A 15,398-nucleotide genomic window follows, 5' to 3' on the forward strand; every position below is an offset into this window, starting at 1 on the left:
CTGGGCCCAAGGAACACAAGGTCAGGGTTCTGAGAGTAGAAGCAGCGCCTGGCCACTTCGATGCCGGACTGTATGTGGTGGGAGGGTGTGTGTGACAGGGCGTGTGGCCCCAAGGGAGGAGAAGTAAAGGCCTACCCCCCTCTTAAGTCCCCAGAATTACGGGGCAGCCCTGACTCGCAGGTCTAGCGAAGGAGCCTGGTACCAGCTTGGGAATCCCCCTCGCCCCTCCCCCCCCCTTGGAGGTGGAGAGCTGGAAGGGTGGGAACCACAACACTCCCACACGCGCACACACTAGCTGTCCGTCAGAAGTGGTTTTCTCATTTCCTTTCCCTCCCACCTAGTCCGTCCCACTCCAGGAAATATTTCTTCCCAAACGGGATGGGTTTTTGGACACCTCCACACAAAGACAACTGCTTCAACCAGAACGTGGGACAGGCATGACCGGGTATCACCCTTGGGAATAAATACTTCTAGTTTCCGATGGAAGACAGAAAAGGAAGGAGATGCGGGCAAGGGGGTGAGGGAAACATTTAGTGTAGGGAAGGAGAAAATAATTGGGAGGGGGATAAGAAGTGTGATTTTTCTCCTTCTCTCCTTTCATTATAGATTCTTCCAATGTTTTCATATCTTTAACATAAAAAAAATTATTCCGCTTCCTAGAGTTTAGTTGGGGGCGGAGAGCAAACTCAAGAGAAAAGGTGGTGAATGTGGGCGAGAGCCAAGGGTGAAGTTTCGGGAAGAAAGCTTTCCAGTTTCTGGAGCTATCTCCAAGGGAGATGCCCTCAGCAAAGGTTTCACTGAATGTAAGGGGACCTGATTGGCGGGAGGTCTAAATTAGAGAGAGAGAGAGAGAGAGAGAGAGAGAGAGAGAGGCAGACCCACTCCCACCACGAAGAATTAAAAGACACCCCCCCCCCCCGTTGTCTCCTGTCCGGCAGAATGGCATTATGTAAAAGATTTGGCATGTCACCCAGTGGCACATCTGGTAGGTGTAGATGGCATTCATTAGCACAGGGCTTCTACTCTGCAGCATGCCAAAGCCCTGACAGAGATGCCCGCTGCCAATCATTCATTCGCTGCCAATCCCAGAGTGCGGCTGAGCTGGGATGGCTCCCATCCACCCTGGCAGCGGGAGTGGAGGAAACAATGTGTTGAGGTGCGAAAGATGAAAGCAGAGCTGAGGATGTGAGGCACCCAACAGATGTATCCTGTGAGGAGATAAAGGTTTGAGGAGTCATTTAGCAAGAAAGCATATGCAGGATTTCAGGAGGGAGGCTGGGGCAGGGGTCTGCCTGTCTAGGACTGAGCTGAGGGAGGGGAAGGGGAACCCTTTCCAAAACCTGTAAGTTGACATTGCTACTCTAAAACCACACAAAGACCTACCCCAATCCTAACTGTAAGACCTCCCAGCTATGTGTGCTTCTTACCTAACTAGCTCTGAAAAGATGAACTTCTCTGCCTTCTTCCAGGCTTTGTGGTTACCAAGATAAAAAGCACCTTCTTGTTTTTGATGTTGGGCCAGTCTCTTTGCCTTGTAATTTGAGGAGGGGGGGCGGAGGGATCTTTATTGCATTTTGTATTTTAAAAAGTAAACGGTGTTGGAAGTAAAGTGTAACAACAGGAATAAAAAAGGTATAGTTTTTATTTCAATTCCTAGCCTTTCAAAGGGGATAAAGATGAACAAAGGAAAGCAAGGAAATTGTTAAAATGGCAAATATAAATAAACATAAAATCTAGACTCAAGGTTGTCTCTGACATTCTTTTTTTTTAATTTTTTATAAGATTTTATTTATTCAAATTTCAGAGAGGAGAGAGAGGGGGGGGGAAGGGGAGGAGCAGGAAGCATCAACTCCCATATGTGCCTTGACCAGGCAAGCCCAGGGTATCCAACAGGCAACCTCAGCATCCCAGGTCGACACTTTATCCCACTGCGCTACCACAGGTCAGGCTGACGTTTTTTTTTTAGGCTGGGCCATAGTTACCTAGGTGGCCAGTGTATTGTTTTAGGCAGGACCATAGTTACCTAGGTGGTCAGTGTATTGTTTTACTTTGTGCCATGTGCATATTTTAGAAATATTATTTTTATTCATTTAATATGTGATAAAACAAGAACAAAACTCAGAGGTTTAAAGCTGTGAAGAACTCACTGTTTGAGTCTAACAGCTCTTTATTGAATATATGCATACAAATCTATTATGTATAAAATGATATAATTTTTAGTATAGGTATATAGTATTGTTAAATATTTAGGACATACTTATACTGGCTCATGGTTACAAGATGACTGCTATAATTCCAGGTATCATATCATTGTTCTAATGAAGAAAGGGATGAGGCAAAGAAAAATAGTTCTTTTATTTTATCAGTGAAGGAAATACTTTTCATCAGCCAGACCTGGGTCACCAGGTCACTGATACCTGTGAAGATGTCTGGGAAAACTAGCCTTTAAAGTGTAAACAGATAGGATAGAGGATTAGAAATGGTATGAGTTGCAGCCAAGGATGTCTGCTAAAATACTGAAGACAATGTTAGCATCAGGCAAAATGGCTTTTGTTTGAAGGACAAGAATTTTAATCCCAACTCTGTGACTCACTAGACGTGTGACTTTGGGTATGTTACTCATTTGAGTCATATGTCCTTATCTGTAAATGGGTTAATAATGTTAATAACGCCTTGCAGGGTTATGATGAGGCTTAGAAATAATGACACATTTGGGTATTAAAATATAATTGTTAGGGACACAGAAGGGAACAGAGCTGAGTCTAAAAAAAATCATATGAAGAGACTACTTAGAAAGATTTGGGCATGGTTATGGTGAACAGATGAGATGATGAAGCACACAGAAGCAGCAAAGCAAGAAGTTCTTGGAAGAGCTGCACCAGGACAGGAACCTTGGAAGAGGGGCCCAGAGAGAATCCTAGCGCAGCTACTGCCAGTGAGGCAGTGGTACTGGCATAGCAAGGAGGGAGCAGTGAAGAAACACCCCAGTCTTTTTCTTCTCACTCCCTCCAGTTTCACATTGATATTTTCTCTTGGCCAAACCCAACTGGACCCTAGTTGGCAAGGTGCTGGAGGATGGCAATGAATCTGCATGGATCAGCTTCAGAGGACAAAGAGCCAGACATAGAAGGATGGGTAGAGTGAATCTTGGGGAGACAAAAGGAGAACAACTAGCATACAACTATTATTCACAAATAAGATTCACAGAGAACACTTTCTGCAGACATATTTTCAAGGCACAATTCCAACTTGAAGTAAAAACTTTACAGGCATTGCTAACCTAAGCATCTAAATTTTATTTTATTTTATTTTAATTTTTTTTACAGAGACAGAGAGTGAGTCAGAGAGAGGGATAGACAGGAACGAAGAGAGATGAGAAGCATCAATCATTAGTTTTTCATTGCGTGTTGCAACACCTTAGTTGTTCATTGATTGCTTTCTCATATGTGCCTTGACCGCAGGCCTTCCGCAGACCGAGAAACCCCTTGCTGGAGCCAGCGACCTTGGGTTCAAGCTGGTGGGATTTGAACCTGGGTCCTCTGCATCCCAGTCTGACGCTCTATCCACTGTGCCACTGCCTGGTCAGGCCTAAGCATCTAAATTTTTAAGAACTATCTCTTAAAGCCCTTTGGCTGAAAGGTTCCTACTAGCACTCATGAAAGATTTCCAGAGGTCTTGGCAGACTTTGCAAGCCAAGACCTGGAAGAATTTAAGAGTACACCCTATTAACTTCTTTTGGGCACCCCATGTCTCTCTCTCATCATTGTGTGGCTTCCTGTGTCGGAATTAGTCTTGCTAAGCCTAGTTAGTCATTTACTGACCGTTGTTTTCACGGCAGCCAGCCAGGCTTCAGCAAAAGGTGACTACTTCATAACCAATCAACCCCATAGCAACAGGCAGTCCCACTAATGCCTTTGCCTGAGTCCAGTCTGTGTGGACTTCAGATTAAAGTAGTTTTTTCTCTTTCCAACTTTGCCATTCCTAACCTTTCCTCCGGAACCTGAACTAACCCACAGACAAAATGATGGAAGAGGACAGTAGTGGAGAAAGATGTTCTTTTCTCCAATTTTAGATAAAAACTATAATATCAAAGTCTTGAGTGTTTACTCTAGATATTAACACAACAAAAGCCTAATTTATGAATTTTTTAGAAATTAAGAGTTTGAAATTTTGGGAGGACTGATATAAAATGGGCAGTCACTGTTTCAATGGAGAGATGTGTATTAACTATAGAAAAGTGTAAAGTTGGGAGGGAAGCAAAGATGAACATTTTTGGAAGGATCATATATAAATAAAAATAAATGCAACTGAAATGGATCAGCTCTGGCATGACAGCATAGCACGTTCTGTTGACTCATTCTCTATTGAACCTGGTAAAAATTATATGTATATAAAAACAATCATTTAAAATCTCTGGAAATAGTCATAAAGCCAAACAGCAAATGAATAAATAACCATTCAAGAAATCCTATGAAAATTTGGTAAGAAAGGTTAGAGCCTGTGGAATTTGAACCAAGATGTCTCCCTTCCTCCCCACTCCCAACTCAGTAAGCCATAGATTCAATTCCAGACTGCTACAGCTGAGAACATGTGGCTTCCTCTATTCCAGTGGTTCTCAACCTTTCTAATGCTGTGACCCCGCAATACAGTTCCTCATGTTGCGGTGAACCCAAACCAAAAAATAATTTTGGTGGCTACTTCATAACTGTAATTTTGCTACAGTTATGATTCGGAATGTAAATACCTGATATGCATTATGTATTTTCCGATGGCTTTAGGCAACCCCGCCGGGGTCGCAACCCACAGGTTGAGAACCGCTGCTCTATTCCTCAGCTACCAACTGGAGAGTATTCTATGCAAGAGAAGCAGGATTTCTGCCTTTCTTATCCTGCTTCTAGCTGCCTGCTGCTGAGGCTGAGTCTCAGGTGACTATGGTTAGGAGGAAGAGGCTTCCTCCTTCTGCTCAACTCTTACTTGTGGAGTGGAGGTACTACTTTGGGTATGGTGCATTGAGAATCCTGCCTCAAACCCATGCATGACCCTTCCTCCAGCCTGTGAGGCAGAGATTCCATGCCAGGGGAAGAAGTTGAGAGGACTACAGACTGCTGCAAGCCCCCACCCCACTCTAACTTTCCTGCAAGTACTCCTAGAGCAGGGGTGTCACTCCGAAACTTGTGATTTTTGCCACTTTCTACTCTAGAGCCCTGGCTCAGAAATTTTGCCCCTGATGGAAGGAGGAGATCCAGGTCAGGAAGCTGATAGCTCCTAATCTCTTTCTGAAAGAACTTAATTCATTTGCAAGGGAGAGATGAAATTTAAACCGAAGGGCTACTTTTAAGAACAGTAGAGTTGTGGTAAAAGGTGATTTTGAGATTTATTAATCTACTGGAAATATAACATAGACTGTACGGTAGCTAGTTTGTATGAAAGAAACAGGAAATAAGAGCTGGGAGGAGCCATCAGTGCAAAAATCAAACACGAAACTCAGAAACTGTTCCATCCAATGAGCCACAATATGAGTGTATTAGTGTGTATAGGGATTGTACTCCTGAGAAATGTTAAAAAAATATTTTTCCAGTTTCATGGACAAATATATTTAAAGTATACAGGTAATGATTTGACATAAATATACATGTGAAATACATACATACACACACAAATGATTACCACAATCAAATTAATTTTACATCCATCACCACATATAGTTACTTTTTTTTGGTAGGAAATATTTAAGATTTCTTTTTGCAAATTTTTAGGTATACAATGCAAGATTATTAGCTGTAGTCACCGTGCTGTATATTTAATCCTCAAAACTTACTCATCTTATAACTGGAAGTTGATATCCCTTGACCAACATTTTCCATTTCCCCTACCCATGTCACCCTTGGCAACCACCACTATATTTTCTGTCTCTATGAATTTCACTTTTATTTTTAATTCCACATATGGGTGAAATCACATACTACTCGATTTTCTCTGTCTGGTTTGTTTCATTTAGCCTAATGTCATTGAAGTTCATCCATGTCACAAATGGCAGGATTTTCTCATTTTTAATGGCTGATTAATGTATGCATGTATATATACTGCAATGAATGCGGTAGTGCAGATGTATCCAAGATACTGATTTTGTTTTTTGCTTTTTTTTGTTTTGTTTTGTTTTGTTTTGTTTTGAATATATCCAGAAATGGGATTGCTGCACCATCTGGTAGTTCTGTTTTTAACTTTTGGAGGACCCTCCATAATATTTTCCGTAATGGCTATTCTAATTTACATCCCACCAATAGTGTACAAGGGATCCCTTTTATCAACATTCTCACTAATACTTTTCCAGTAATAGCCATTCTAACAGGTATGAGGTAATAGCTCATTGTGGCTTAAATTTGCATTTTTGTAATGATTCGTGATGTTGAGCATCCTTTCATATGCCCGTCTATTGAGCATCTTTTTGTGTACCTGTCTCTTGCTCCATTTTTAAATTAGATTGTTCGTATTGTTTTGGCTATTAAGTTATAAGGGTTTCTTATGTATTTTGGATATTAACTACTTATCAAATAGAGGGTTTACAGGCCCTGGCCAGTTGGCTTAGTGGATAGAGCATCAGCCCAGCACGCAGACGTGCTGGGTTTGATCCCCAGTCAGGACACACATGAGAAGCAACCATCTGCTTCTCTTCCCCTCCCTCTCCCCCTTCTCTCTCTTACAACCAGTGGCTCAATTGGTTCAAGCATCAGCCCTGGGCACTAAGGAGAGTTTAGTTCAGGGGTCAGGAACCTATGGCTCTCAAGCCAGATGTAGCTCTTTTGATGGCTACATCTGGCTCGCAGATAAATGTTTAATAAAAAAAATAATGTTAAAAATATAAAACATTCTCATGTATTACAATCCATTCATTTCCTACCACTCATGTTCATGGTTGCGGGTGGCTGGAGCCAATCAGCTGTCCTCCAGGACAGCACCAAATTTTTATTGGATAATGCGTAATGTACACGGGTCGTCGTGAGGTCAGGAAGTAAGCTTCCCTCCTTTTAATCAAGTAGTTAACTAGCTAATTGCAGAAACCCTTTTGACGAAGAAGATGGCTAAAAGAAAAAAAGATGAGGAGTATCGGACTTTTCAGCAGGAATAGACACAGGAATTCACCTTTGTGGAGAGAGCAGGTTCTGCAGTGTATCTAATATGCAATGATAAAATTGCATTGATGAAACGGTCAAGTATAAAGCGGCACTTCGACACATGCCATACTACATTTGCATCAAAATGTTCAGTGGGGGACAGCAGGAAGAAAGCATGTCAAGAGCTACTGTGCAGACTGCAAGCTAGTCAGCTGCAACTTTGTGTTTGGACCCAACAAGGTGACTGGAATTCGGCTAGCTTTGCTGGTGCTTTAGCAGTTGAGAGAAATGGAAAGCCATTCACAGATGGGGAGTATGCCAAAACATTCATGCTTGATGTTGCCAATGAAGTTTTTGACGACTTTTTGGATAAAGAAAAGATAATCAAATGAATAAAGGACATGCCTCTGTCGGCAAGAACTGTTCACGATCGTCCCATCATGATGACAAATCAAATTGAGGCAACACAAGTGAAGGACATAAATGCAGCACCATTCTTTTCTCTCGCTTTGTATGAGTCAACAGATGTAAGCCATTTATCCCAGTTCAGCATGATTGCAGGGTATGCCATTGGTGACGTACTACGTGAGGAAAGTCTTGCTGTTTTGCCTATGAAAGAGAAAACAAGAGGGCAGGATTAATTCAAGTCTTTCACTGAGTTCATGAAAGAAAAAAATCTACCGATGGATAAACTTATTTCTGTGTGTACTGATGGTGCTCCATGCATGGTGGGGAAACAGAGGATTCGTAGCACTTCTTCATGAACATGAGTAGAGACCCATCCTAAGTTTTCACTGCATCCTACATCAGGAGGCACTTTGTGCTCAGATGTGTGGTGAGCAGCTTGGTGAGGTGATGTTGCTGGTCATTTGGATGGTCAACTTTATTGTTACCTGAGCTTTAAATGATCACCAGTTTAAAACACTGCTGGATTAAGTTGGGAATAATTATCCTGGTCTGCTTGTACACAGCAATGTGTGTTGGCTGTCAAGAGGAAAGCTGCTCAGCCGTTTGTGGCTTGTCTGAGCGAAATCTGGACTTTTCTTGAAATGAAAAACATCGAGCATCCTGAGTTAGCTAACACCGAGTGGCTCCTGAAGTTCTATTATCTCGTGGACATGACTGAACATCTGAAGCAGCTCAATGTGAAAATGCAAGGCGTTGGAAATACAGTCTTATCCCTTCAACAAGCAGTGTTTGCATTTGAAAACAACACTTCATCGCCAACATTGAAATGGGTCGGGTCTTTTACTACACTTCGAAAAACTGGGAGAGTTTAAAGATGCATGCACAGCAAGTGACCCTGCTCAACATCTTGATCTCCAGCAGCTAGCGGGCTTCACAGCTAATCTCTTGTAGTCATTTAAAGCACGCTCTGGAGAATTTTGTGAGTATACTCATCTTTTTAAGTTCATCACCCATCCACACGAGTGTGCAGTAAACAGTGCTGACCTGAGTTACATCCCCAGTGTCTCCGTCAGAGATTTTGAGCTACAGGTTGCTGACCTGAAGGCCTCAGACATGTGGGTGAATAAGTTCAAGTCACCAAATGAAGATTTGGAAAGACTTGCATGACAGCAAGCAGAGTTGGTGAGCAAACACAAGTGGGGAGAAATAAAAAAACTTCAACCCGCAGACCAGCTGATTGTCAAAACTTGGAACGCGTTTCCCGTTATATACCACACATTGCATTGTGTGAGTATTGCTGTACTGACAATGTTTGGCTCTAAGTATGTATGTGAGCAGTCTTTCTCACATCTAAAGAACATTAAGATGAACCTATGATCACGTTTAATGGATGGAAGTCTCAACGCCATCATGAAGCTTAACCTCACCACATATCAACCAGACTACAAAGCCATTAGCAAAACCATGCAGCACAAGAAGTCACATTAATGGTAAGAAGTACTTTATTCATCATTGGTTAGCAACAGCATAACAACATTATTAAAAAGAATTCAGAGACTTATTGTACTTTAAAAGTGTTGGTCTTCCATAAAATGCACACATTTATTTGTATTTAGTGTTAAACGTATTGTATGGCTCTCATGGAATTACACTTTAAAATATGTGTTGTTCATGGCTCTCTCAGCCAAAAAGGTTCCTGACCCCTGGTTTAGTTGATTTTGAGCCTCAGCCCCAGATAAGGGTTGCCATGTGTATTCTGGTTGGAGTGCACACTAGAGTCTGTCTCTATTTCTTCTCCTCTCATTTAAAAAAATTGAGGGCCCACATATATTTTATCTTATTTTATAAGTTTCCCTTACATTTTGTAAATTGTTTCCTTTGCTGTGGATAAGATTTTTAGTTAATGTAGTCCTGCTTGTCTAGCTTTGCTTTTCTGTTTGTACTTTTGGTGTCATATCTAACAAATTATTGCCATGACCAATGTTAGGAAACTTATTCTACTTTTTTCTTCTATGAGTTTTTGAACTTCAGCTCTTATACTTAAGTCTTTAGCCCATTTCAAGTTAGTTTTTGTGACTGGTATAAGATAGGTGTTTAATTTTATTTTTTTGCATGTGACTATCCAGTTTCCCCACCATAATTTATTGAAAGTAGTATTCTTTCTGCATTGGGTGTTTTTGACATTCTTGTGAAAGATTACTTGATGGTATATGCATGGATTTATTTCTGGGCTCTCTATACCAGGGGTCCCCAAACTACGGCCCGCGGGCCGCATGCAGCCCCCTGAGGTCATTTATCCGTCCCCCTCCGCACTTCCGGAAGTGGTCACTCTTTCATTGGTGGTCAGTGAGAGGACTGCAAAGCACGGCATCGCTCATGTACAGTACTACTTCTGGTGACACGGGACGCACTCGTCACGGCTCCGGAAGTGCGTCATATCACTTGTTATGGCTAGCAGTGACAAATATGGAACTGGACATTGGCCATCTCATTAGCCAAAAGTAGGCCTATAGTTCCCATTGAAATACTGCTCAGTTTATTGATTTAAATGTACTTGTTCTTTATTTTAAATATTGTATTTGTTCCCATTTTATTTTTTACTTTAAAATAAGATATGTGCAGTGTGCATAGGGATTTGTTCATAGTTTTTTTTATAGTTTGGCCCTCCAACAGTCTGAGGGACAGTGAAATGGCCCCCTGTGTAAAAAGTTTAAGGACCCCTGCTCTATACTAAAGTTGGTCCATGTGTCTGTTTTTATGCCATTATGCTCTTTTGATTATTATAGCTTTGTAATATAGTTTGTAATCAGAAAGTGTGATTTTTTTCTCAAGATTGCTTTGGCTCTTCAGGGTCTCTTTGGGTTTTTATAAGTTTGAGGGTTTTGTTTTTTATTTCTGTGGAAAATATGGGGGCACTATTGAAATAGGCAATAGGCTGTGAATTAGAGTTTAACAGCAATGTGTGATCATGGAAAGGGTGGAAGAAAATCCTAGTAGTACCACTGTCGTCCCAGAGTGAATATAGGTTGTATCTCTCTGATCAGAGCACATCAGAGCTTAACACTATGTGTGTATGTGTGTAGGAGGGGAATAAGAATAACAAACTTGAGGCAAGGGACCAGGTTCTAGAATGGCTATAATAATTATCTGAACTCTCCAATTTCCAAGAAAAAATTGCAAAGCATGAAAAGAAACAGGAATGTATGAATTATATATTGGATAAGAAGGAGGCAACTGAAAATGTCTGTAAGAATGACTAGTTACTGGATTTAACAGAAAAAGATTCCAAAGTTGCTACTATAAAGATATTCACAGAACTGAAGAAACATATACCCAATAAAGTAAAGGAAAGTATGATGACAATGTTATATCAAATAGATCAGTGGTCCCCAACCCCCAGGCCGTGGACTGGTACCGGTCCACAGAGAAAGAATAAATAACTTACATTATTTTGGTTTTATTTATATTTAAGTCTGAATGATGTTTTATTTTTAAAAAGTGACCAGATTCCCTCTGTTACATCCATCTAAGACTCACTCTTGATGCTTGTCTCGGTCACGTGATACATTTGTCCGTCCCACCCTAAAGGCTGGTCCATGAAAATATTTTCTGACATTAAACTGGTCCGTGGCCCAAAAAAGGTTGGAGACCACTGAAATAGATAATATAAAAAAGAAAAAAAATCAATTTAGAAAGTAAAATAATGGAGGTAAAAATTCACTGGAGAGAAGGACTAATAGTAGATTTAAACTGGCAAGAAAAAGAATCAGTGGACTTTATATAGATTGATAGAGAGTACACAAGTTGAAGAACAGTGAGAAAAAAAAGGAAGATGAAAAAATTAGGAGAGTCTCAGAAAAATGTGGGATTCTATTATATATACCAACATATGTGTAGTACCGGTACCAGAAAGAAAGGAGAAGAAAATTATGGGAAGTAATAGCTGGAAAATCCCCATATAGGGGATATATATTATATATATATATATTTATCCTAATATACAGTGTGTCTATAAAGTCATGGTGCACTTTTGACCAGTCACAGGAAAGCAACAAAAGATGGTAGAAATGTGAAATCTGCACCAAATAAAAGGAAAACTCTCCCAGTTTCATACCTATTCAGTGCAGTTCGATGTGGGCTCATGCACAGATTTTTTAGGGCTCCTTAGGTAGCTATCCCGTATAGCCTCTACAGACTCATCACTGACTGATGGCCTACCAGAACAGGGTTTCTCCACCAAACTGCCAGTTTCCTTCAACTGCTTATCCTACCGAGTAATGTTATTCCTATGTGGTGGCACTTCATTATAAACATGCCGATATTCATGTTGCACTTTGGTCATGGATTCGAATTTAGCGAGCCACAGAACACACTGAACTTTCCTCTGTACCGTCCACATCTCGACTGGCATGGCCATGGGCTGCTCCGCTGTATACACTGTATACACGGTGTTACATCATCATCTGCGCATGCGCACATGCTGCCACATCATCCTACAGATACTGGGAGGGTTCTCCTTTTATTTGGTGCAGATTTCACATTTCTATCATCTTTTGTTGCTTTCCTGTGACCGGTCAAAAGTGCACCATGACTTTACGGAACACTGTATATATATTAGGATAAATGAAAAGTGAGCTATAAGTAGCACATCATAGTAAATATGCTGAAAGTGAAAGGAAAAAGAAAACTTTGAAAGTAGCAAGAGAAAAATCACATGTTACTAGTTAGGGAACCTCAATAAAATTAATAGCTGACTTACCAGCAGAAACAATGGTGGCCAGAAGGCTTTGGGGTAGCATATTCGATGTGCATAAAGAAAAAACCTGCTTGGTTGAGCCTGCTCCCTGGGAACTATTCCCATATGACACCCTGGAAAGAAAAAGAAGATCTCAAATTAATAATTTAAGCTTCTACCTTAAATTAGAGAAAGAAGAAGAAAAGAATAGAAGAAAATAAGTAGTAAAGATAAGAATAGAGACAAAAGAAATTTAGCAAGAAACAATTAAATGAGTGAAAACATAGTTCTTTGAAATGATTTATAAAATTGACAAATCTCTATCATGACTGACAAGAGAAGATGTGGAAATTCAAAGAATACAAAGCTAATACTCTGAAAACTTGACAAATTACCCATATTAAATTAAATGTCAATTACTTGTAGACCACAAACTACCAAAACTCATCCAAGAAAGAGTAGATAACTTGAACAATCCTATAAATACTGCAGAACTTGAATTTATAGTAGAACAAAAACAACAACAAAAATATTCTAAAAAAGAAATTTTCATGCTGAATTGGCTAACTGGTGAATTCTACTAAATGTTTAAAGAAGACCAATTCTATATGACTTCTAACAGCAAATAAAAGAGAAGGAAATATTTCAGAATTCATTTTGTGAGACCAGATATGAAATCCACAAAAAAGGCAACCCCTAGATTCCTTCTAATTTCTTCCTTAGGAATGAGAATGTCTTCCTGTCTATATCTAGTGTCTATGCTGATCCCACCACTGTATTTTGGAAGCAGATAATTTGTTCTTTTGTTTTATATGTTTACAGAAAACTTTTGTCCCAGGATAGGTAGGACACAGAGTCTATCCCATACCTGATGTAAATGATAAGATTTGGGAATTTTGAGTTGATATTTAGATGGGAATATGGTTTTAGACTTGATACTGTAAGAAGTTGAGATTTTCGAGGATGTTGTATACTTTGCATGAGGGATAGATATGAATTGTGATGGGCTAGAGAGTGGACTGTATGAGTTGAATGGTGACACTCTTCACATAATGTGTTCACATTCTAATCCTTAGAATATGAAAATATGATCTTATTTTTCAGAAAGGTCTTTGCAGATATAATTAAGTTAAGGATCTTAAAGATGAGATCATCCTGTATTACTTGAGTGGGCTCTAAATATAATGACAAGTGACCTTATGAAAGAAATGCAGAAGAATAATGCATAGGAAGATGGAGGCAGAAATTGGGGTTATGCAGTCAAAAGCTAAAAAGAATGTCTGGAGACATCAGAGGCAAGGATGTTTTCTTCCTTAGAGTTTCAGAGAGAACACCACTTTTATTTTGAACCTCTGGATTCCAGAACTATGAGAAAACTCATTTCTGTTGTTTAAAGCCACGGAGTTTATAGTCTTGTGTTATGGCATCCCCAAGAAACAAATATACCTGCCGTGTTATGATTTTAGATTTAGAGTTCTGTCAAGAGAGAATTACTAGCATTACTGAAGAACCCTCCTATATATTAGGTTTCTTTGTATTATATAAGTTTAGGACCTTAGGATTCTTGATTCTGGAATGATTGGGACATGGAAAATATAGCCCTAAAGTTTACACAGACAGTTTCACATTCCTTGGGTAGAGCAAACTCTTAGGAAAATCTTAATATTCTGTGTCACATACACAATTTTGCATCTTATTGAACAATATGTACTTCCTCTGAAAAAGTTTTCTTGTTTTCAATTTTCTTACGGTTTGTAGTGGAATTACTTATGGAGTAGGATGTAATTCCAATATATAGTTCAGACATAAGAACAAGGGGGCAACCTTTCTGAGGTGGTTTTCTCATCTGTGAAATGGGAAACAATAACTAAATCAACAGATCTGTTGTTTGTTTTTTTTTTTTTTTGATGAAGAATGTGCTTTTAAAGTACTGAAGCAGTATTTGTGATGGTTAATTTTACATATCAGTTTGACTGATCTGGGATACCCAGATTAAACACTAATTCTCAGAATGTCTGTGAGAGTGTCTCTGGATGATGTTAGCATTTGAATTAGTGAACTCAGTAAAGTAGATCTTCCTTCCAACAGCATCCAATCTGTTGAGAGCCCAAACAGAACAAAAAGCAGAGAAAAGCAGAATTTGTTCCCTTCCTGGCTGCCTGCTTTAATTGGGACATCATTCTTTTCCATCCCTTAAATTAGGATTTATAGTAGAGGGTCCTCTGGTTTATAGGCCTTCAGACTTGGATTGGAATTATACCACTGGCTTTTTGCAGATGGCAGATTTTGGGACTTTCTGACCTTCATAATCCTATGTCAATTCATCTATCTATCTATCTATCTATCTATCTATCTATCTATCTATCTATCTATCTTGGTTCTTGTCCTGTTTCTCTAGAAAACCCTGACTACACTACACAAATCTACTTTAAATATATTCATTTTGTTAGAAGATTTTAAGCTAAAATATCACAAATTTTAAGTTTTACATTGTCAAAACATTTTTGTTTTCTTACTCCTTACTCCAGTAGGCTCACTCATGTAATCAATGGGTCACGTAGTCCAACTTCCTATTAGTTTCCCAGTTTTGGACCATTTACCGATTCCAGGTCAAATTCAGACTAAGAATTTTGTGTCAGTGTTTGAGGGTATTAAAAAGAATAAGCTGACTTTGGAAAATTCTGAATAAACAGTTTTTTCCTGCAATTAAAATACTGTGTTATTTCCGGTGCGCTAGCAGTTACCTGCTGCATACAAGAACCGTCCAGTTATCTTAATGTTCATCTTATTGGTAACCATTAGCTATGGGATTTTTGTTTGTTTCTCTGTTTTGAGAAAGTTAAATATTTATATTGTTTTTAATTTTAAAGTCTTCTTGTGTCTAAGCACAAAAATAGAAAACCTAGAGGCTAGTTGAAAATCTCAGTCAAAAATTTAAATATATATTGCAAAATAATTCCTGACATTTGAATTTTTCTGTTTTAATTTGAATTTTTGATGTAACTGACTGTAACCTTTATGTTAGGTTCAATCAAATGGAGACTATGATTTTAGTAAAAAATATCAGAAAGAATAAGGTAAGAAAAATATGTCAACCCTCATGATTCATGCAGCAGCTTTTAGCTCCAAAATAAAAGGATGAA

This window comes from Saccopteryx bilineata, chromosome 5, assembly GCF_036850765.1.
Source record: "Saccopteryx bilineata isolate mSacBil1 chromosome 5, mSacBil1_pri_phased_curated, whole genome shotgun sequence".
Classification (NCBI taxonomy): Eukaryota; Metazoa; Chordata; class Mammalia; order Chiroptera; family Emballonuridae; genus Saccopteryx; species Saccopteryx bilineata.